Source organism: Balaenoptera acutorostrata, chromosome 7 (genome assembly GCF_949987535.1).
Source record: "Balaenoptera acutorostrata chromosome 7, mBalAcu1.1, whole genome shotgun sequence".
Lineage (NCBI taxonomy): Eukaryota > Metazoa > Chordata > Mammalia > Artiodactyla > Balaenopteridae > Balaenoptera > Balaenoptera acutorostrata.
In genome coordinates, this window is record NC_080070.1 from 34,374,869 (window position 1) to 34,397,198 (window position 22,330).

Consider the following 22,330-nt stretch of genomic DNA (forward strand, 5'->3'; position numbering starts at 1 on the left):
GGGAAAAACAACAAATAACACACAATGGAATCCCCATAAGGTTAACAGCTGATCTTTCAGCAGAAACTCTGCAAGCCAGAAGGGAGTGGCAAGACATATTTAAAGTGATGAAGGAGAAAAACCTACAACCAAGATTACTCTACCCAGCAAGGATCTCATTCAGATTTGATGGAGAAATTAAAACCTTTACAGACAAGCAAAAGCTAAGAGAATACAGCACCACCAAACCAGCTTTACAACAAATGCTAAAGGAACTTCTCTAGGCAGGAAACACAAGAGAAGGAAATGACCTACAATAACAAACCCAAATCAATTAAGAAAATGGGAATAGGAACATACATATCGATAATTACCTTAAATGTAAATGGATTAAATGCTCCAACCAAAAGACATAGACTGGCTGAATGGATACAAAAACAAGACCCATATATATGCTGTCTACAAGAGACCCACTTCAGACCTAGGGACACATACAGACTGAAAGTGAGAGGATGGAAAAAGATATTCCATGCAAATGCAAATCAAAAGAAATCTGGAGTAGCAATTCTCATATCAGACAAAATAGACTTTAAAATAAAGAATGGTACAAGAGACAAAGAAGGACACTATATAATGATCAAGGGATCAATCCAAGAAGAAGATATAACAATTGTAAATATTTATGCACCCAACATAGGAGCACCACAATACACAAGGCAAATACTAACAGCCATAAAAGGGGAAATCGACAGTAGCACAATCATAGTAGGGGACTTTAACACCCCACTTTCACCAATGGACAGATCATCCAAAATGAAAATAAACAAGGAAACACAAGCTTTAAATGATACATTAAACAAGATGGACTTAATTCATATTTATAGCACATTCCATCCAAAAACAACAGAATACACATTCTTCTCAAGTGCTCACGGAACATTCTCCAGGATAGATCATACCTTGGGTCACAAATCAAGCCTTGGTAAATTTAAGAAAATTGAAATTGTATCAAGTATCTTTTCCGACCACAACGCTATGAGACTAGATATCAATTAGAGGAAAACATCTGTAAAAAATACAAACACATGGAGGCTAAACAATACACTACTTAATAACCAAGAGATCACTGAAGAAATCAAAGAGGAAATAAAAAATTACCTAGAAACAAATGACAATGAAAACACGACGACCCAAAACCTATGGGATGCAGCAAAAGCAGTTCTAAGAGGGAAGTTTATAACAATACAATCCTATCTCAAGTAACAAGAAACATCTCAAATAAACAACCTAACCTTACACCTAAAAAATTAGAGAAAGAAGAACAAAAAGCCCCAAACTTAGCAGAAGGAGAGAAATCATAAAGATCAGATCAGAAAAAAATGAAAAAGAAATGAAGGAAACAATAGCAAAGATCAATAAAACTAAAAGCTTGTTCTTTGAGAAGATAAGCAAAATTGATAAACCATTAGCCAGACTCATGAAGAAGAAAAGGGAGAAGACTCAAATCAATAGAATTAGAAATGAAAAAGTAGAAGTAACAATGGACACTGCAGAAATACAAAGGATCATGAGAGATTACTACAAGCAACTATATGCCAATAAAATGGACAACCTGGAAAAAATGGACAAATTCTTAGAAAAGCACAACCTTCCGAGACTGAACCAGGAATAAATAGAAAATAAAAACAGATTAATCACAAGCACTGCAATTGAGACTGTGACTAAAAATCTTCCAACAAACAAAAGCCCAGGACCAGATGGCTTCACAGGTGAATTCTATCAAACATTTAGAAAACAGCTAACACCTATCCTTCTCAAACTCTTCCAAAATATAGCAGAGGGAGGAACACTCCCAAACTCATTCTATGAGGCCATCATCACCTTGATACCAAAACCAGACAAAGATGTTACAAAAAAAGAAAATTACAGGCCAATATCACTGATGAATATAGATGCAAAAATCCTCAACAAAATACTAGCAAACAGAATCCAACAGCACATTAAAAGGATCATACACCATGATCAAGTGGGGTTTATCCCAGGAATGCAAGGATTCTTCAATACACGCAAATCAATGAATGTGATACATCATATTAACAAATTGAAGGAGAAAAACCATATGATCATCTCAGTAGGTGCAGAAAAAGCTTTCGACAAAATTCAACACCCATTTATGACAAAAACCCTCCCGAAAGTAGGCATAGAGGGAACTTTCCTCAACATAATAAAGGCCATATATGACAAACCCACAGCCAACATTGTCCTCAATGGTGAAAAACTGAAACCATTTCCACTAAGATCAGCAACAAGACAAGGTTGCCCACTCTCACCACTATTATTCACCATAATTTTGGAAGTTTTAGCCACAGCAATCAGAGAAGAAAAAGAAATAAAAGGAATCCAAATCAGAAAAGAAGTAAAGCTGTCACTGTTTGCAGATGACATGATACTATACATAGAGAATCCTAAAGATGCTACCAGAAAACTACTAGAGTTAGTCAATGAATTTGGTAAAGTAGCAGGATACAAAATTAATGTACAGAAATCTTTTGCATTCCTATACACTAATGATGAAAAATCTGAAAGTGAAATTAAGAAAACACTCCCATTTACCACTGCAACAAAAAGAATAAAATATCTAGGAATAAACCTACCTAAGGAGACAAGAGACTGGTATGCAGAAAATTATAAGACACTGATGAAAGAAATTAAAGATGATACAAATAGATGGAGAGATATACCATGTTCTTGGATTGGAACAATCAACACTGTTAAAATGACTATACTACCCAAAGCAATCTATAGATTCAATGCAATTCCTATCAAACTACCACTGGGGCTTTCCTCGTGGCACAGTGTTTGAGAGTCTGCCTGCCGATGCAGGGGACACGGGTTCGAGCCCTGGTCTGGGAAGATCCCATGTGCCGCGGAGCAACTAGGCCCATGAGCCACAACTACTGAGCCTGCGCGCCTGGAGCTTGTGCCTTGCAACAGGAGAGGTCGCGACAGTGAGAGGCCCACACACCGCGATGAAGAGTGGCCCCCACTCACCACAACTAGAGAAAGCCTTCGCACAGAAACGAAGACCCAACACAGCCAAAAACAAACAAATAAGTAAATAAATAAAAATTTAAAAAAACCAAAAAGTACCACTGGCATTTTTCACAGAACTAGAACGAAAAATTTCACAATTTGTATGGAAACACAAAAGACCCCGAATAGCCAAAGCAATCTTGAGAAAGAAAAACAGAACTGGAGGAATCAGGCTCCCTGACTTCAGACTATACTACAAAGCTACAGTAATTAAGACAGTATGGTATTGGCACAAAAACAGAAATATAGATCAATGGAACAGGATAGAAAGCCCAGAGGTAAACCCACGCACATATGGTCACCTTATCTTTGATAAAGGAGGCAAGAATAAGCAGTGGAGAAAAGACAGCCCCTTCAATAAGTGGTGCTGGGAAAACTGGACAGCTACAGGTAAAGAATGAAATTAGAACACTCCCAAACACCATACACAAAAATAAACTCAAAATGGATTAAAGACCTAAATGTAAGGCCAGACACTATCAAACTCGTAGAGGAAAACATAGGCAGAACACTGTATGACATAAATCACAGCAAGATCCTTTTTCACCCACCTCCTAGAGAAATGGAAATAAAAACAAAAATAAACAAATGGGACCCAATGAAAGTTAAAAGCTTTTGCCCAGCAAAGGAAACCATAACAAGACGAAAAGACAACCTTCAGAATGGGAGAAAATATTTGCAAATGAAGCAACTGACAAAGGATTAATCTCCAAAATGTACAAGTAGCTCATGCAGCTCAATATGAAAACAACAAACAACCCAATCCAAAAATGGGCAGAAGACGTAAATAGACATTTCTCCAAAGATATACAGATTGGCCACAAACACAGGAAATAATGATCAACATCATTAATCATTAGAGAAATGCAAATCAAAACTACAATGAGATATCATCTCACACCAGTCAGAATGGCCATCATCAAAAAATCTGCAAACAATAAATGCTGGAGAGGGTGTGGAGAAAAGGGAACCCTGCACTGTTGTTGGGAATGTAAATTGATACAGCCACTATGGAGAACAGTTTGGAGGTTCCTTAAAAAACTAAAAATAGAACTACCATACGACCCAGCAATCCCACTACTGGGCATATACCCTGAGAAAACCATAATTCAAAAAGAGTCATGTACCAAAATGTTCATTGCAGCACTATTTACAATAGCCAGGACATGGAAGCAACCTAAGTGTCCATCAACAGATGAATGGACAAAGAAGATGTGGCACATATATACAATGGAATATTACTCAGCCATAAAAAGAAACGAAATTCAGTTATTTGTAGTGAGGTGGATGGACCTAGAGTCTGTCATACAGAGTGAAGTAGGTCAGAAAGAGAAAAACAAATACCGTATGCTAACACGTATATATGGAATCTAAAAAAAAAATAAAATAAAAGGTCATAAAGAACCTAGGGGCAAGACAGGAATAAAGACACAGACCTACTAGAGAATGGACTTGAGGATACGGGGAGGGGGAAGGGTAAGTTGGGACAAAGTGAGAGAGTGGCATGGACATATATACACTACCAAATGTAAAATAGATAGCTAGTGGGAAGCAGTCGCATAGCACAGGGAGATCAGCTCGGTGCTTTGTGACCACCTAAAGGGGTGGGATAGGGAGGGTGGGAGGGAGGGAGACGCAAGAGGGAAGAGATATGTGGACATATGTATATGTATAACTGATTCACTTTGTTATAAAGCAGAAACTAACACACCATTGTAAAGCAATTATACTCCAATAAAGATGTTAAGAAAAAAAAAAAAAAGAAAAACTGGGAAGGTGCCTTTTAAGTAAAGAGTTGGAGGAAGAGAGGACTTAGCCATCTAAATACAGCTATGCCTGGTGTGTCTGAAGCACAGCAAAGGGGCCAGTAAGCTTGGACCTCGGTGACTAGAAGATGAGATCAGAGAAGACAAAGAATGGGATTAGGCAGGGCCTTGTAGGCCACTGTGAGACCTGGGCCTTTATTGTAGTGAAATATGAAGCCACTGCAGAGTGTTGAGCAAGGGAGTGATTATGTTTGAATGGAATCACCTTGAGTGGGTGTGGGAGAAGGTTGCTGGTGGCAGGGGGGTGGGATAGGGCTAAAATGGAGAAGTGAGGCTGGTTGGGAGTTGGGAGGCTGCTGTTAATAGTGCAGGTAAGTGATGGCAGTGGCCTAGGCCAAGAGGAAGGAATAAGTGATGAGAGGTGGCTGAATTCTGGTTATATTTTGAATGCAGCTAAAAGGATTTGCAGATGGATTTGGAGATGAGGTGTGTGAGGAAAAAAAGGAGTCAAGAATATGCCAAGGATTTTGGCTTTTGTAACAGGGAGAATGGTTCTGCCAGTTACAAAGGAGCTGGAGGGTGGAGCAAGTTTGGCAGGGATGTGTGAAGATCAGTAGTTTTGTTCATGTTTAACATAGTTTTTAGACATCTAAATGGAGATGTTTAGTTTGCAGTTGGATATTTGAGTCCTGGAGTTGGGGAGAAAGGTCTGGACTAGAGACTTAAATAAGGAAGTTGTCTGTATATCAGTGGTATGAAAGCCATGAGATTGGATGAAACCACCAAGGAAAGGAGTGTAGGGAATGAAGAGAGGAGAACCGTGTGCTAGGGCTCACTGACGCCAACAGGCTGGGGAGAGCAGGGTGACCAAGAAGGAGCAGTTGGGTATACCTTCTGGCACCTCCATCTACTCCCATGAAACTTGTTCTCCCATTCCATATCCTATATTGGTGCCTAAATTTTCCCACATTTCCGAGACATCATGGTTGACTCCCACCTACAGGTGTTTTAAATATGTCCACCTGCATCCATCCCCAGGGCAGTATCACTTCTTACCTGGATTATTACAACAGCTTCCTACCTGGTCTTCCCTCTCCATTCTTGTCCCTGATCATCCATTCCCCAACGTAACAGAGATATCTTTTTAAAAAGACAATCTGATTATGTTATTTTTATGTTTAAAAACAGTTCAACTCCTTAGCACAGCTTAAAAGCCATGCATGATTTGGCTTCTGCCTAATTCTCCAGCCTTGCCACTTGCCATCTCCTCCCTAGAAATCTAGGCTCCAGCCACCCTGTCCTTCTTTGAGTTGTTGAAGCAAGCCATGTGTTCTTCCACTCTGGGTTTCAGCACATAGATCCCTCTTTATGGAACACCTCTGCCCTCACCTTCACCTGGTTAACCTTACTCTCCCTTTCAGTCTCATCTTAGGGAACATTTCTTCTAGGAAGCCTTCTCCAATGCTTCTCTTGCCCTCTAGGAAGGGATTAGGAACTCTCCCATGTGCTCATACATCAAACCTGCCTCCCCCTTATCTGGACTTTATAATGTTGTGTTGTAATTTACTTATTCATACCTCCCACTAGACTATAAGCTCCATCTTTAGCCCCTGGCATACTGCCATTACATGGCACTTGGTAAGAATTTGTTGAAGAATAGATAATGGAATGAATACATGAAAGAATGATCCTGAATAAAAACTCTGGCAGTATGGATATAACAGAAAGAAAGGACTAGATTAGAAATTTATGTGACAATGATGCAACATCAATACTGACCATTGAGGAGACTGAGAAATCAAAGATGGCTAAAAAATGTCTACCTTGGGTGTAATAAACAAAGGTAAGGAAAATAGGCAGAGAAGAGTTTTGGGGCAAAAATAATAGTTCAGTTAATAACTGAGTGTCTGTTGGTCATTCAAGTGGCAGTGTCTTTAAGGTGACTAACAACATGGGCACAGTGGTTTAGAGAGAAGAGGGAGTTTGAGATAGCAATTGGTGAACCACTGATCCATCGGTGTATTTGAAGTCATGGAGGTAAATGAGATCACCCATAGGCATGTTCAGTAAGAGAAAGGAGGGATTCAGATGGAACCCTAAAGACCAGAATCTAAATTTTCTATCTAAAGGCTGAAGGAAAGGTTTGAGTGGTATTTCAGAAGCTTGAGAAATTTCAAGAAAGGAAAAGCAAGATGTATAGTGTCAAATCTCATAGAGGGGTCAAGTGGGATAACAGAAGTGTCTGTCAGATTTGGCAATGAGGTTTCCAGTGATTAGAGTGAGGATATCTTCTTGGGAGTGGGGAAGAGACTGCTTGAGTTGAATAAGTTAAAGAATGAATGATAGTAGAAAAAATGAGATAGTGATTTTCAAGAATTCTTTATTTAAAGGATAAGGCAGAAATAGGAATGAATACTTAAGGTAACTGTATATTAAGGATCTTCTCAGGGTGTGTGCTTCTTTCTAGAAGCAGCGAGTTGAGTAAGGGCTGAATGAAAAAAGGCAATGGAGATTTTAAAGATGAGAAGGGTTGGTAGGGAAGGTGGGATAGATGGAGCAAGGTGCTGGAAGATGTGGGGAAGAATGGGATCGAGACCATAGGTTGAAAAGACCATTTCATCATTTGATAGAGAAGCAAGGAAGTAATAACGGGGGGGTGGGTGACACAGAAAACTATTCAGGCTTCTGTTTGCTCTCTAAACTATGAGGGAAGATACTACACTGAGAAGAAGGGGAGCCAATGAGATTCAAGAGCTTGAGGGAATAGTGGAAGTTTGTAATAATTGTGGTGGGAAAGGGTAAAAATGAGACTAGAGACAAGTAAACAGATTTGCTGGTAAGAGAAGCAGGTGCTATGAATTGGCCAAAATGGGCAATGACCAAAACAAGAATAAAAGTTCTCTTGAGAAATAATACTTATCCTAATGCACAATGCTCATTTTCATTGAGTATCTAAACAGTCAGCATGGCAGATTTGGGAATTAAATGGTCCCATAATCATAACCTCTGTAGTGAATTCTTTGTAATGTTTATTAATTCATCAGATCTATGAACGCTTATTAAGAAGAAATGCCAGCATTTGATTATTTTTATTTCAAAACCATTATTATTGAAATCTGTAAGGAATAACTTCAGGGAAAAGAAAAACATATTGAAACAGATACTCTGTTCTCTTTTCAATAAGACCAACAGTCTAAAGATGTTAAAGAAATGAATCAGATATAATAATTATCTAAGTCTGAAAATTAAAACCCATTTAGGAATTGTGAGGGAGACTTGACTCTAAATACAAGTCTTGTTATTCATTTAGAATCTTTAATAACATTTGGAAAGCAATTAATCAAGTTATGACATAGATTCAAGAGCTGTCACCTTTCATTATCATTAATGAAACTGTCTGGGGTTTTATCTGCACTTTTCTGGTGATTTAAAGAACAACTTTTTGGTAAGCTATTTGAAGACTATAAGAATGTTTAAAGTCATTGGACCTTGACGTACAAATTTCAATGAACAATCCAAATGTGTGTTAGTGAGACTGAAATAAAATTTAGAAGTATCTTAATTTTGACATGACAGAAAGTGAATTTTAAAAAGTCCAAAATGCATATTCATTTCTGTTAGGAGAAAGCTTTCTTCTGTCAACAACCTTTGCTTTGATTGCTTCTCTATATAATTCAATAGAACTTAAAATATTTACTGTACACTTTTACTCTCAGTTAAAAAAAAAAAAACAGCTAGGGTAATATTTTAGGTCCAAAGTTTCACACAGGCCCTAAATGATTCTATTTGTCTGCTGTCCTTATCTTAACTAGAGAGTGGTCAGGACGCGAGCTCACTTTGGACAGTGTGCCCTTCAGCAGGAGCTGGAGGGATTCTGTCTGAATGTGAGGCCAGAATCAGATGACAGCTGCTCACCTGAGACTCTCAGAGTAGCAAAAAGACAGGAAGTGAAGGCAGGCCCTGATATAAGCTTTCCTTAACTCTTTAGACTACTGTATAAGTTTAGAACATGAGAAGTACAATTCTTACACACACTAAAGCATTAACTCTGTACAATCGAGACCCAAAGAAATGGTCTCAAGATAATATCCGCAAGAAAAGCTAATATACATACACTGCAGATGATATCCCAATGGAAAATAATTATTGATATAGTTTTAAGGGCCATAACTTTTGATCCCAACAGTAACAAATGCATTATAATGCCCTGATATGCTAGAAAATTTTAGTCGTGAAAATGGTATAAAACATTTGTAAGCTGGGTTTTTCTTTTAATACTCTGATTCCTTCTGAGAACACAGAATTTCATTTACAGTGTTTTTGAGTAGCTAAAAGAGTGCATAGGACATGCCTCTGACACTCAGAATAGAAGTCCCTCTTTTTCTGCTACATATTCCTGCTATTCTTACTGGTAGCTAAGGGTAGGATAGACTAAGAGGGCTGATTTAGAAATGGGTAGATGATAGCCTAGTTTCTCCCAGAATCAAACCACCTGTGACAGAGTTGGAGGAAGCTTCGACTTTGCTTATCATGTGCCTACCATTTTCCTGTGAGCTTCCCTTGATTCCCCACTCAGTTTTGACCAGCCTTTTTCCTATTTGGAAGGTGGCAGCCTGATTCCTAATGGGACACTCTCTTCATGACTTGCAATGCACCCAAATCCATGACCCTTAAGCGTATCCACCCACCTCTCCATTCCTTTAACCTTGCTGACCCATTACCCTGGTAAAACCTGCAGGTCTTCTCCTTCATTAACTATTTCCTATACTTGTAGCATGAGAGTTATCACAAAAATGTCTTAAATTGAATTACATTTTTCCAAATGTACAAATACAGAGGCATTTGACTGCTCATTTATCAAGCTGTGAGACCTTTTAATTAGAGTTTAAAAAATCCTCTAAATGTAAATGTGTACAAACACATGGATATATAATTATTACTGATGGTTTGGTCAACCACTGAAATTGAAATTAAGCATGTGAAAACTACATAAATAAGTTACTCCTTATACAGTGCTATCTACAATTAAATTTCAAAACAAGTTTTAATGATAATATATGTATTCAGCAAACTTTCAGATTCACCTAAGAAAACCTCCATTTCAAGACCATAATAGCACAATTTTCCTTTTTGTTCCCACCAGCATATAAAAAATTGACAAATTCTGGCACCTCAATGTCATAAAGAAACAACACACTTTTGATCAGGAAAGGTTTTCTGGGGACAAAATGTTATGAGTTGTTAGAAATTCACAACATGATATCAAGAAAAATGTCAATGACCATGCTTCAGTACTATGCCTTCTAAACACTACTTTCTTTCTTTTAGAGAGAAGGAGTTGCTGTCTCCATAGCCTTCAGTACTCTAATCATGTGGATTTCAATTGCACTTAAAGCTACATATTTATTTCAAGTCTATATGGGAAGTCTAGTTACCAGAAAATACACACTCACAAACAGGAAATCTAACTACAGTAAGAAGGTGTTTTTTTCCCCCACACAATAGAGTTCAAAGATGTGTCATCTATGTAATTTGGAGCAAAACCCAACACCACTATTACTGTTGAGTACCCCTCTCTCCCCTCCTATATTATGGCAACTTATGATTATAGCATTATGTTTTCCAAGCCTGTTTGAACTTGCTGCTCTTGCTTATAGATACAAATGACCTGCCCTTTTCTGTGCAAAGCTTTCAATCAGTAAGCATGTCAAGGTGGGAGGAAGGATGGCAGGAACAGTAAAAGGGAAAAAAAATCAATTTTCAGAAAGCATATGGTAACAACTGAATATTTTATCAAATTAGCCTAGAAATTCCTTCCTATTTTCAGCACTCTTTGCAAGGCTGTTGCGTCATGGTACAGAATGAATTTCAATAAATGTCATATATTTAGTTAGATGGCTTATTTTTAAAATTTGTTGAACCAGGTCACTGACTCAGAATAGATCTCATTCCAAGACATGACAGATGGATATTGATACTGAATAAAAAGATTGACATTAGCTGGAAGGTTCTGGGCAGAAGAAGAAGTCATTCATTTAACATTTAACAAAATATTTACTGAGTACCTACTGTGTGCCAGGATAAAATGATAAACATTTGGACTTTATATTGTAATAGAAAGAGGAGTTGTTCCAAAATAATTTCCTTGGGGTTAGTAAGGATTACAATGGAATACCAATAGTGAGCAAGGTCCTTAAAAGTACTTACATTTTTCACATTGCATCAGAAAAATGCATTAGTACTCATTCAAACATCCATTTTGTTATGGTTGCAGGATTTTAGACCTAACTCAGATTTTTGAAGATGCTGTTTACTGACCCTTAACAAAAACCAACTTCCTATTTTTCTGGAACAAAAGGAGCCTTACATGGTTTCAAAGATTTCTTAGACATCAAAGAGCTTAGAAAGACATACAGTTTATGGGTAATGATTTAGGATTTAGTGAATCAAAAACACATGGATTAAATTTCCTTTAAAAGACCCCTAGGTTTAAATTTTAAGAGGTAAAATGTTGGTCTAAACACACAATAGTCCCAAAAAAGCCAAAATTTATTTTTAAAGATAGTTTGAGTTGTCTTATGGACCTAAAACTTGGCTGGGTTTTACTTTCCCACATGATTAGGCCTCAAAGGAGACAACCTGCCTTCTGATAAACAAATTTACTCCACCTCTCTCATTTGTGAAGACTACATTATTTCAAAGGTCTCTAGCTCTGAATGCTCTTCTTGATATTTTCAATAAAATATTAAAAACCAGAAACATCCCATGGTCTTATCGAACAATTGGAGTACATTTTAATTCCTCCAAGTCAATTTTTTTTTTTTTACATACAACTTTAAAATTGGACCTGAGAGTCTAGGTGCTAGGTTCAGATTTCCAGCTATTAGAGAACAAGAGATCATTTGAAAACAGGAAAAGGCCACTGATCTTAATATGTGCACTGTTTCATGACATATTATTATATTTGCATTTAAAATAGTAGGAAGAAATACAGTACATGATCTTCCGTTCTAACACAATGGCTTTCCGGAAGGCCGCTAGCCTGGGTATTTCACCGAGTTTTTAGGATTAAAGGAAACAAGTTAGTGCACAACCTGTGAGCTTTTATTCCTTTGGAAAAATAGACTGCAACACTGATCTAATGGCTTTTAAAGGGTACTCAAAACCAACACAGTGCACGTTTTGAATTTCAGTGGTGGAGGAATAACAACTGGTGAAGTCCAGGCAGGTCTTAAAAATCAAAACAAAACAGAGAAAGCACCAGTATTCTAAACAGAGAGTTTATTCTGAATGAGAACCTGGAAATGAAATAGGAAATCTACATATAAAGTTATGATGAATTTAGATTTCAGGAAATTATTGCTGCAGTTTAAGAATGAAATGACTACATTACTCTTATAGTTTAGAAATATACATAGTTTGACAGAAAGCATGTGGGTTGATGAGTTTAGGAAAATAACTATGTGCCGATAGATGATGAATTAGAAAATATTTTTTTTCTTAGTTGCTGAGCTAATTTTCCAATGAGGAAAAAAGGCTGAGAACTCTAAAAGATAAAATACTCTTCAGAAGCAGTCCTGGGGCTCTTTGGCTGTGCATGCTGCTGAATTAAACAGCACCTGCAGGTGAAACAGGGGACAACTTGGCAGGTATAGTTGTGGCCAAGATTGTAAATCTGGCCTGCAAACATTTTGTCTCTCTAGCTTAAACAATTTTAAAGATTCTGAGTCAACATGTTAAAATTGAGAGATTTCTAGCTTTTGAAAAGCTGAAAGACACCACCACATGGGCCCATGCCACTCATTGAGCCTCACGGCAACTCTGATGATGCCAAGCAGTGGCTGCTCCCTCTTAGGTAGGACTTTTTCTGAGCAGGTTTTTGGTCCCAGTTTTTGGTTGGTTTTACTCATTTAGGTTACCTGTTTGCAAATCTTCATACAGGATACAGACAAAGCATAGGGGGAAGAAAGAAAAGAAGAAGAAAATCCAACACAATGGTTTAACACTGGAAAGGGAAAAGGAAGGAGAGAGAGAGAAGGCAAGAAAGAAGTACACAGCAGACAGAAGCTGTAAACCATCAGCAATTGCCTTTGCTGTCTCCAGATTTACACTACGAAAGGGATCTGTGACAAAGCTATGGGTATTAGTCTCATCAAATTCCACTGGGTCAGGGTCACTGTGTAGAAAATAAGAAAGAAAATTGTCTGAATGGAGCAATATCCCTGATCAAGGATGGGGTGTGGGGATGGGACCAGGTAAATGCAAGAAAATACCACGGTTCTTTTCTTTCATTGCCCTCAAACCAAGGGATGTGGGCCTCTCCTTCATCTTCACCTTTGAGACTATAATTAAGTATGGCAGGCACTGTCCAGGTACTTCCCATAAAAGACCAGGGACTCCACGTACAGTTGTGCAGGCTGTGCATTGCACACTTCCAGAGATAAAAAAATGAGAATGACACTCCCAAGGAATGTGAAGGAGAAGCTCTGCCTTATTCTTTCACCTCCGTCAGGTTCTAGCTCAAAGGGCACCTTTGAATTAAGGCCTTCTCTGACCCCAGTACTGAATTTTTCAGTCACCAGCTCATTCCCTCTTAGCCTTGACAGTCACTACTCCTCTTTCCACTTTATGCTTCCTTATAGCTCTCATTACCACTTCACACACATCTTATTTATGTGTTTTATTTACTGTTTGCCTTCCTCATTATAGAACAGAGCATCATGAGGCCAGAGACTTTTGTCTGTTTTATTCTCTGCTGCATTGCCAGAGTCTAGAATCATGCCTGGTAGGTGCATAACAAATTATCCTGAACGGCTAAATCCTCAGTCACATTCTTAGAGTACAGGAACCTGGCTTTCACTAGAACCTGTGATTCTCTGACCATTTTTCATAATTGCTTGGGCCAAATTTCCTAATAATCCTTTGTTATATTAGAAGAAATACTTTTCAAATCCTATGGACCATTATATAATCTATATGGCTCATAAATTCTTATATAATTTCTATTTGCCCTATAGCTACATAATTTATCATAGAAATTTAAAACAACAGGAGTAACCTGTATAAACATACTTGCACAAATTTATACAATCACAGGAGAAACATGTATACTTGGGAATGCAATTAGCCAGTTCACTTTTTTTTTTTTTAATTTCACTGTGCTCACACCTCCTGTTACAAATGCCACACGTGTGATTTTTCTCTCAATTATATTTTACAGCTTATAAAAACACATCCTTCATTTTGTCCCTTGAAAAGCAAAGTAGTCAGATTTTACTGGATGTTTTTATTGAAACAAGTCCCAAGGGGAATATACTAAACTGTTAAACACAGCTGAAGAGATATCTGAGAATGGGCTTTCTGATAGAAGGGTAGATTACAAAATTACTCACAGCTCTTAATATGATAATAGGAGAATGCCCCACACATATGAATGGAGCTTTTTCTTGGTATGCTTTACTACAAAAAGAGAAAGAGAGAAAAAGAGAACTGGAGAAACAGAAGGTGAGAAAAACTTCCAAGACTAGAAATGTTACAGTCATCATTTATCACTAACCTAAGGATCCCAATGTACGCCTCAGTGCAAAATGCTTCAAAGAGTTAACCTTCCTTGATGGCTGGGCAGAGGCTGTGGTGCTGTTGAGACAGCATGGGGGCTAGGCTCATGCACAGGTTCCCTGTCTATAACATGGGGAGGTTAAGATAGTGAAATCAGCCTTGCCTATTCTGTAAGGTTGTTGTAGTATCAGAAAGATGATATACTCAGAAGCAGCTTCAAAATTTTAAGAGTTAAGTTCCAATCTTTTGATTTAAAAAAAATTTCTATTATTTAATAGCAAGTGGGATGGTTTCCAAGGTTGTCACTCTCTTGTAATGTCCGCTTAACAATTACGGACCTTGATTCCATTTTGCACGAGATTTATTTATCTGAATATCTAATTCTTCAAGGGCAGATATTTCACTTCTTCCTTTCTAAAAATGTTCCTCTAGTACCAGACACATATGATGTTTAACCTACAGTTCTTAGCTATTTTTGCTGAAGCAAATGTGGGCCTGGCAGCAACTCTGTTAAGAACAGGGAATCAGTGATCCTGAATTGACATTAGTCAGTATATCTATCATTTATTACTAAGAGGTGACTATTTATTTTGCACTGAGCAAAGCCCATGAAGAAACTCTGCCCTGAGGGCTCAGAGTCAAAGACACCAGTTTCAACATACACCAGTGAGGTAAACTCCCTGGCACTTGAGTTTCTGCATATTTTCTCCCCTTAAGGTAGCACAATTAGGAAATTCAGTGTCCCATGAACAATCATAGCAGCTCAAGAAAAATATTGGGGATGATGGGAAAGGAAAGCATAGATGATTCTGGTGAGCCTAATGGCAGTGAAGAAAACATGAAATTAGAGGGAAGAAATGGGGGCACAGAAAGCTTGGAAGCAGCTCTCACCAAACCAAGGGGAAGAGATGAGGAGGAAGAGGGCAGAGAGATGGGAGGTGCTCTGAATTTGTAGGGAACTGTGTACTCATCATGGGTGTGTCACCACAGGCACTAGTGCAGCCACTTAGAGAAAGGTGTGTGTCCTAAGAGAATGTTAGCTCTTTTGAGTTATTCACTTTGTTTTGAGATGACCACATTTGAGAAAAAGTTTATTTGAGGCTATCATGTAGATGTGCAAAAGGAAAATCAGACTAATGCTATTTTGGACTATTTTTTTTCTTCTTTAACCAACAGCTAAGGAAATTGATTTTTGAAATGTATTTCTTAGTCTAATTCTCCTTGGAACAAATTTTAAAGAATTTCAAGATTATAGTGGGTCATAGTCTTAAAAGGGATTTATAAGATAAGGGTTTTTCTGCTGCTTAGAAAAGTGTCATTTTTCTTTTATTGTAAGTTTAAAAGTCATGAAAATATTAGTTACGAACTTTCATACTAACTGGCTATGGTTAATCTTATACATATTTATTATTCAGATAAACCTCAACCACTAATTCTGAAGTCATGGAAAGTACATCTAATGTAAACCTCTACTGTGATGTATTAAGAATAAAGCAATATTTGAAAAACCAGTAGTCAGCAGATCATCTTCTAAATGCCATAAATTCCATTATGTTAAAATCAAAATATATTTAGGTTAATAACTATAGGTTTATGCGCTGTTAAGTTTGAAACCTGAACAGAATTTTTAAAACACCAGTAAATTTTATAGGCAATCAGCCACATTTTTGGTACTACAAAAATTTCTTATGAGTGATGTAAATTTTACTTGTATTATTCAGCAATTCAAAAAGAATGCACACTGAGTACACCACAGACTTGCAGTCTACAATTGGAACCAAAGCACCTCACTTTCTGTTCCATTATGGAAGTTTACATGTTAAAACAAAGCCCAATAAGCTTGGAGCTAGGAAGAAAAACTATGTACCTGTAAATAATCCAAGCACCACTTACACTTTACATAAAAGCACAATTTATGTCCCAGAGGCACAGAGAAATACGATGTACATCATTTTCAGATCATCTTCATGCAGAAAAAATTCATTAGTCAGCTATAATAGTTTAGCTGTAAAGGAAAATGTTTTTCTGAATCCATTTGCATGGCAATGTGCATGTGTCTGCCTGATGGAAATGACAAAATAAACCTCCACCCAACTCTACAAAATGTGAACAGTGCTCTTAAAATTCAGGAGAGGGTCCGGATAGTCTATATTCTCTCCAACATCAGTTTTTACAATCCTCTCATATTCACCGACCGTCTTAACTTGGCAATTAAAGTATCCTGATTATTTTGCCTAAGAGAGTTGACAATATTTCATTCTGCCCCAGGGCTCCTTTGAACATAAAACTGTGATAAGGTAAAACACACTGGGCAGAACTATTCATGCATGAGCCACAGGAACTCTCTCCAACTGCCAAATTAGTAAATGGCTCTTTTAAAACATAAAAGGTATGAAATGGGAACCCGTACTTTGGAGTAAATTCTGCATTGTAGATAGTCTGTGAAAATCCTTTCGTTCGTGCTTTAATTATTGGGTCAGTAACAGTCGTAGCCTGATTGCCCGACCTCTGGTTATAATCTGTTTCACCTAATAAGACAGATGTCCTCCACAGAGCCCCAGCAGAGAGATAAGGTAAGATTGAAAACGATAGGTCACAACAAGCGCTGTGTATTTGCCAGAAATTAAGAATTCAGACCCTCACAGAAACACCTGCCCCTTGCAAGGGGCCTCACGTAATACAGATATAAAGCAAGGATGGGAACAAGGAAACTGCTGGCTCGAACCTTGCTGGCCACATCACCCTCCGTCAGGGTGACCGGATCACTTTTGTAAAGGCTGACTCAGATCACAGCCTTGAAACTTGCTGGGCCATAACAGTCATACACCATCGCCCACCCCAGCGCCCCTCTCCTGAGTCACACAGGTGGCTGTCAGAAGCAACCCCCTAAAACGAAAAGCCCCATTCTAGTTTCGACCTCGCCCCTGGGGCCACAGCTCTTCAGTTTCTGAAGCCCCTAAACTCTCGCCCACCTCCCGGGTCTTGCCCTCTGGAACAGCAGTCAGGTCTCTTAGGGGAACAAAGAGCAGAAGGGCAGGGGCGAAAGATAGGGTGCAGGATACGAAAGGGGCTGTAGTTTTTACCTTGCGGCGGCCAGGAGCCGGCGGAGACGTCAACCGCGCAGGGATCAACCGCGTAGGGACCACCCGCGAGCTCCGCGCCTCCCTGCCTCCTCGCAGCAAGTCAGCTGTCGCCCCGCATCTGGCTCGCGCCCTCCGCTGGGCTTCGCATCTGGTCACAAAGCGCTCTGGGCGCCGCGGGCGGCGAGAGCCTCCGGGTCACCTGTGGCCGGGCCCAGCCGAACGCCCCGTCCTCGCGCCGGCCGCGCTCCCTCCGCCCCTTCCCACCCGCGTTCCCTCCGCCCCTTCCCACCCGCGCGCTGCCCGGGCCGTGACTCAGCCGGGCATCGGCGCGCGCGGCCCGCGGCGGCCCGGGCGCGTCCAGCCGGGAGGAACGGCCAGGAGACCCGACTCGTGCTCTCGTCCGCCCGACCCTGCACGTGTCCGTCTGTCTCGTGCGCTGTCCGTCCACCTCGTCCACGGGTCCAAGGACCGCTGAGGTGGGGACTGGCAACAACACCCTGAGGGGGAAATCGGCCCCCGCCCTTCCTGCCGCCCGCGCGCCGCGCCGGGCCCCGCGGGGGTCGCGTTTCCTCCGCCCCTCCCCCCGCCCACAAGGTGAAACTTTCTAGGTGGAGTAGAAGTTTTCTCGCCCTGGCCGCACGCACTCTCCTCCCCACCAGCTCGGGCAGTTTGAACTTAGCACAGCGGGAGATAAGCGGGACTGAGTCTCCCCCTCCTGGTGCCCGTGCAGCCAGCGGCCCTGGCGCACCGAGAGCACTAGGCGCGCACACGGCGCCCCTCCCCCCCCCCCCCCGCGCGCTGCCGGCGCGAAAAGCGCGAGGCTCTGCTGTGAGGACCGTCTCCCGCGCCTCGTCTCTGTTAGCCGCCGGGCGCTGACGCGGGGACGCGGAGATTTGGGCACCACACAAACAAGGAATTCATTGTCAGGGACGGAGGTAGGAGTGGATGGACGAATTGTCCCAATGATTTCGTTATGCAGCGATTATCCCCGACTGTAATAACTCAGATTTCTGGAAGGAGAAACAACACAGTTTAACCCTGAGGAAACTTGCTGCTTTAACTGTTCCCCCCTCCCCGCCACCCCCCACCCCGTTCATAGCAGGAAACAGGCTGATTAAATAACAAACAGCAGTGAGGAAGCACAACTGCACAAAAGTTTAATTCTTGAATGTTGAAATCTTATGATATTAAAAAAGGTTGGGGGTTTGGTGGATTAATTTGTGTTAGGGTAGCTTTTAATATCTCACGTGTCTGAGTATAAAAATTGGCATTAACCTTCAAGAGGAAATAAAACACTCGCAGGTAACAAGCTCACAGGAAGAGCCTCTCCTGTGAGGACTTAGTAGCTCGCCTTTCTTTCCTACTCTCTCGAGGGCTGGTCAGATAATGGCGGCTGTTAGTGAGCGTCAAGGGGCGAAACAACATTTACTGAGTGGGTCCAGGAATGACCACAGAATGAAAAATAGAAAATATAGTTAGGATACTTAACGTTTTCCGGAGAGCTTCTTATCTACCATGAACTACACAGAGCACTATCAACCCTCAAAAGTGATTACCTCATGAGTCCCCAGTTTTGTTTTTTTTTTTTAATTTTTATTTATTTATTTATTTATTTTTGGCTGTGTTGGGTCTTCGTTTCTGTGCGAGGGCTTTCTCTAGTTGCGGCAAGTGGGGGCCACTCTTCATCGCGGTGCGCGGGCCTCTCACTATCGCGGCCTCTCTTGTTGCGGAGCACAGGCTCCAGACGCGCAGGCTCAATGGTTGTGGCTCACGGGCCTAGTTGCTCCGCGGCATGTGGGGTCTTCCCAGACCAGGGCTCGAACCCGTGTCCCCTGCATTGGCAGGCAGACTCCCAACCACTGCGCCACCAGGGAAGCCCTGAGTCCTCAGTTTTGTGGAAAAAGAAAGTTCTCGTTACATAATACTAGAGCCCTGCATGGAACCGTTTGCAGATGAGGAAACTGAGTGCCTAAGAGTTCCTAAGAGGGTCACACAACTGGTTAGTAAAAGAGGAGTGATTAGAACCCAGCTCTCAAATCCCAGCCAGGTGTTCTTCACACTGTGCCAAGAGGCTACAGGCTGGCAAGGTTACATAAACAACCCAGTCCTACTGAAGAGTTCCTCATATCATGTGACACAATTTAACAAGGACTACTTCACATTAAAATGCAAATTTACTGGTTGAAGGGCACTGGTCCTATTTATGGACAGATCAGTTATATATTTGGGTTTAGGACCAACTTTAAATAAAAGGTGAATAAACTAATGAGTTCAGACACACACACACACACAACTAGCCATAGCTGTCCAAATGAATGATTAGAGTACTGTTTCTATTTTTCTGTTTCCTGGTTTCCATAGCAATATGTTAACTGGATTTTTAGATTGCATTATGTAGTTGCCGTAACAGGTTTTCTGAGTTTGTGTGCTATGATAAAAATATAAAAGAAAAAAATTACAATTAAAGTGGTAGGAAGACCCAGCAAAGCCAATGCAAACTGGAAAATAAAATAGCTTATAAATCCACATAACCTATTCTATATTTTCAGCCCTGAAGTTTCCTACTTTCTAGTTACTGACAAATTTCAATCCAGTTTTGAAACTGGATTAAAAATTGTCTTTTTGGTTTGTTAATCATAAAGAAGGAGAAAACATTTAATAAAAATAATGTAACTAAGAATAACGTCACTAAAAAGTATCTGAGTGTGTGAAAATCAAATAGTTTTTACACACTACTTGATAGGTTTCCCTTTCAGGAAAAGGGTTAGAAGTATAATTTCACATATTTGGTTTTGGATAGAAGCAGATACTTTAAAAAAGCAATAGGAATTCTACAATTCCATTTTGGTTTTGTGGCAAACTCTAATTGTTGCTGTTTAACTTTCCTTGGGTCCATGGCATGGGTGACACACTGTATGATGAAGTTCTGTTGGTATTTTCCGAACCAAACCAAACCCTTTTGGCTGACGCTCTTGGCTGGCGAGGCCAGCACCTGTTCCTAACTAGATATTCCCTTGCTTCCCTCCACTCTTAGGGCTGGAAAGGAGAAATACTTGCTTTCCCAGACTCCTTTGCAGTTAGACATGGCCATGTAATGTCACTCTGGCAGTGAGATTAAGCTGAAGTCTGTTTTCTGATTAAAGGGATGTAATGAACTTGTGCCACTCCTTCCCACTTCTTGCTTTCTTGATTTTATGTAGAATATCCGGCAGAGAGCTAGCTATCTTGTGACCATGAGGAGAGAAGTTGGCTCTGACACTGCTGAGCTGTAGCACCAATGCCAGTAGACACCTGCTTCCAGATTTCTTGTTTTGTGGAAAAAATACTCATTCCAGACACTGTTAGGCAGGGTTTCTGTCACCTGCGGCCAGAAGCCTTCAAAGCTGATATACCTCTCAGATGAGAAGCAAGACATCTCCAAGACTAAGTCTAGCACAGTAGTTAAGAGTGTGGGTTTTAGAACCAGACAGCCTGGATTTCAATCCCAGTTCTGCTGCTTGCTAGCTATGTAACTGTAGGTCAGTGGCTTAAAGTCTCTGTGCCATATCTGTAAAATGGGGAAAATAATAGTGTTATTGTGAGGATGAAATGAGAAGCTATAAGTGAAGGACATGAAATAGTGTCTGGTAAAATATAAGTGCTCAAAGGCATGAGTTATTATTTTCCATGTATTTGTGAATAACACATAGTGCTAAACTATAAGGAGGATCCCATCTCTTAACCCTGAGGTGGGCCTAATGGTAGCCATGGTCAAGAGGGTAGAGGAACAGCTGCTCTAAACCTGCTCTAAACATGCCACATCCTTTCTGCTCTCCCTTCAACAGATAACAATTCGGATCTTTGATGGCACTCTTTAAGTTCATTCACATGGCACTGTTTTTGAAACAAAAATGAAAGCAATCTTCTTAGAACAGCGGCTTCTTGCTGGCAACCTGTGGAAGGCAGGGCCCACAGACATGCACAGGCCCGTAGAATGTGTTTTAAAAGTTTGAGTTGTGTAGACAGAGGACATGTTCTGCAGTTTGCCGTTGTCCTCCCAGTGGTTTGCCATTGTCCTCCCATCTTCTCTTGTAATGCATCCAGCCTACCTCTGATCTTGATGTCACTTTCTTAGGCATTAGAATTTGTGTCCCCTCTCTTATTTATTCTTGGATTCTCTCTGCTCTCCTCCCTTCACCGACCCCAATGCCCCTATTATTGTGCCTATGGAAAATGTGTCTCCAAAACGACAAGAAGAATTCAGGTGATTGTTCCTCAGATCATCTCTGTTGGCAAATACAGTTCGGGGATATAGGACTCCTCTTACCTTTTTAGAGATACATCATGCACGTTAGAATATTGAAGATTCTGGAAAGTCACATGGAAAAACAACAACAGAACAAACAAAAACATGCTTTTTTTCCTCTTAACATCTTCAGTAGCAATTTTCTATAAAATTAGTTCAATAGGTAACATATTTTGGGAAACCTTGCCTTAAAGAATGGAAATACCAGCTACAAAGGGTTAGAAGAGGGCACTTTCAGTATGAACTGCTTTTATGTTGATTTATAATGGTCATTTGTTTGTGGCTGGGCTGTCTAAAAATAAAACATGCAATGTTAAGTTATCTAAAAATATAAGTAAGCATATTCAATATTGAGGACAAGTACAAGACTGCTAGGCTCTTGAAGTTACAAGTATCACGATTTTAATCAGAAGGTCTAGGAGACTGGAGGCAGAGAAATTGAAAATAAATTACCATCTCCAACAGGGTGCTGCAATTTTGTTAGTGATTTGGTTCATTTTCACATCCGTCTTGTTGCCTCTTTCCCCAAATCAGGCAAAGGTATAACATACTTCGCTCTCATTTAT

The 22,330-nt window shown here is 40.0% G+C and overlaps 1 protein-coding gene and 1 long non-coding RNA gene across 4 annotated transcripts in view; one reads left to right on the forward strand and one right to left on the reverse strand.

Moving 5' to 3' along the window:
* The window catches only part of MET (MET proto-oncogene, receptor tyrosine kinase), a 120,148-nt gene extending 102,397 nt beyond the window's left edge, over positions 1–17,751 (reverse strand). Inside the window, exon 1 of one of the 2 annotated variants that reach the window (XM_007195120.2) lies at positions 17,480–17,751. The gene's annotated coding sequence lies outside the window, so the exon portion shown is untranslated. The remainder of the gene's footprint in view (positions 1–17,479) is intronic. The other variant, XM_007195118.3, reaches the window with a different exon arrangement.
* A 44-nt stretch (positions 17,752–17,795) lies between these two features.
* The window catches only part of LOC130708558 (uncharacterized), a 282,747-nt gene continuing 278,212 nt past the window's right edge, over positions 17,796–22,330 (forward strand). Inside the window, exon 1 of one of the 2 annotated variants that reach the window (XR_009008781.1) lies at positions 17,796–17,955. This is a non-coding gene — a long non-coding RNA (uncharacterized LOC130708558). Of the gene's footprint in view, positions 17,956–18,323; positions 18,415–22,330 lie in introns of those variants that run through there. The other variant, XR_009008782.1, reaches the window with a different exon arrangement.